This window comes from Limulus polyphemus, unplaced genomic scaffold (genome assembly GCF_000517525.1).
Source record: "Limulus polyphemus unplaced genomic scaffold, Limulus_polyphemus-2.1.2 Scaffold1158, whole genome shotgun sequence".
NCBI lineage: Eukaryota > Metazoa > Arthropoda > Merostomata > Xiphosura > Limulidae > Limulus > Limulus polyphemus.
This window is the reverse complement of record NW_013666768.1, coordinates 240,529-242,647: the sequence shown is the minus strand read 5'-3', so window position 1 is coordinate 242,647 and position 2,119 is coordinate 240,529. Positions and strand designations below refer to the sequence as shown.

General features: G+C 29.7%; 1 protein-coding gene and 1 long non-coding RNA gene across 3 annotated transcripts in view; one reads left to right on the top strand and one right to left on the bottom strand.

Moving 5' to 3' along the window:
• Positions 1–190, top strand: part of LOC111086515 — a 14,286-nt gene extending 14,096 nt beyond the window's left edge. Inside the window, exon 3 of the long non-coding RNA XR_002611235.1 lies at positions 13–190. This is a non-coding gene — a long non-coding RNA (uncharacterized LOC111086515). The remainder of the gene's footprint in view (positions 1–12) is intronic.
• LOC106462408 (aspartate aminotransferase, cytoplasmic-like) overlaps positions 1–2,119 on the bottom strand; it is a 35,945-nt gene that overhangs the window by 17,442 nt on the left and 16,384 nt on the right. The gene's annotated exons all lie outside the window — the stretch shown is intronic.

Sequence of the window (2,119 nt, the reverse complement as noted above, 5' to 3'; positions counted from 1 at the left end):
ATACTAAGCGAGGTCACGTGACTAGTATCACGCCACTTCTTTCTTGAACCTTCCCGAGATTACTAGATTGGCGGTAGTCGGGTATATACAAGATGGTGACAACTTAATGGGACAATGTGTAGGTAGTGAGTAATTGATTTGCAGTCAGGGAGTATTGTTGAAGTTAACGTTCGTTTTAGTGCGTATGTTGAAATTAAGTGTATCGTAAAGTTACATTCAGAAAGAATAAACCAGTTTTATTTAAGGAAGGACTTGTGTCGCTAAAGTTTAGTTGGAAAGAATTTACGGAAAAATTAATTAACAAACGGAGACGTAACAGTATATATATACATACACACACACACACATATATATATAAATGTATAATGCTATAAGATTTAAGCTATTTAGTCTAAACATTTATGTTTTCGTGTTACAATTTGTTGTCATTCTAGAATGAAAGAGGCATACTTTATATTTATTACCTAATTTTTCTATGGTAATTACTAGATCAGTCAAATCTATTGAATCTGTACAGATTCGTTACAGAAAATAATGGATAAAATAGTTTTTCTTAAGAAACATTTGATAACAAAATTTTGCATGTGAAATTTGAAAATTTTCTGATGCATAAAAGTATTTCTAATCTTAAAAAGAAAATTGCTTTGCATGTTGGATAGGCAACATGTGAAAAGAAAAAAAAGGCATGAGAAAAACATTGCTTTACAAACCTTAAGACTTAATAGAAAAAAAATTAATATTTTGTGTATGAAAGCACTGTAATGTTTATTGATGACCTGACAAATTTTAACATATGCTTACTGATTTAAAAGTTATAGCATGAAAACTATAACAAGCACAAAATGGTTACAAGGTCAGTCCCAGGGACTGAGCCTGTGCTAAAAGAGTTAAACATTTTATTGAAACACAAGACAAAATTTAAAACCTTAAAAAAGTTAAAACCAACTGATAAAACCTATCAACCTGCCATATGTTAATACTATCTAGTAACTTCTACAAAACCTTTCACACTAAATTTTAGTGGTCTACAGAAACTACAACATATTAAACATTACAATATTGTTAAAGTACTCAACAATTAACAAACTTGTATGCCAACACAAAACATTCAGTAACTTGTATCAGTAGTTTTAGATGACCAACAAGTGTTTCTATAGTTGTTATCAATATATCAGTGCAATTCGCACTTTACTAAAACAACAATGCATTATAAAGGTGCAACTTGTAATTCAGGAAACAAAACTTAAAAAAACAACATCCAGAACCAAAGTATACATTTGATGTATATTGCCATGAAGGCATGATTTATTCTTCCAATCATATACTAAGACTATTATGTATCCTAGTAACCACTCAAAGATCCCCCCCCCCCTCTTCCATCAATTCCCATATCATTTAGAGCATACTGATGTACATGAAATGTTTCAACACTATAATAAATATTCTGATGCATCATTTTTTAAGTTGTACAGCACAGGGTCAAACTGTGCATATCATTAATAAACTTTGCATCAAAACAGGTTATAAATCAAATTTTAGTATTATATACGTTTTGATTTCCCAATTTCAAAATTATATAACAAAATAAATTCTTAATATTCACTTATGTACAATATTACACTTCTTAGCTCCAAATTGCCTGTTTCATATTTTCTTTCTGACCCTATACAATCAGTTTGGCACAAAGTACACTTTTAATATAAACATTGCCAAGCCATAATATTAACTTATAGCTTCCAATCTTCTTGCTTTACTAATATAAACAATACAAATCAAACCCACATGCCACTCCCCTCCTATCATATCATTTCTTTCAAAAAATGTCTTTCTCCCCAACATTTTCTTTTGGAATAGATTATTTATAACAATAGAAACAGAAGATTCCACTTTGAATTCCTATGAGATTAACTTATTCAAGATGAAAGGTTTTGAAATATTAGGTCGTCAAGAAATTAATGTTGCTTTTTTTAGATGAGAAAACACGAATAACTTAAAAATCAAAACAAATATTTTATTAAACGAAAATTTCCATTCTTATCAATGATGCCTTTCCCCATCTTACAATCAGGTTGTTAATGCCCTGATTAAAGAAATCACTTGGCTTTGAAACAAAAAAACA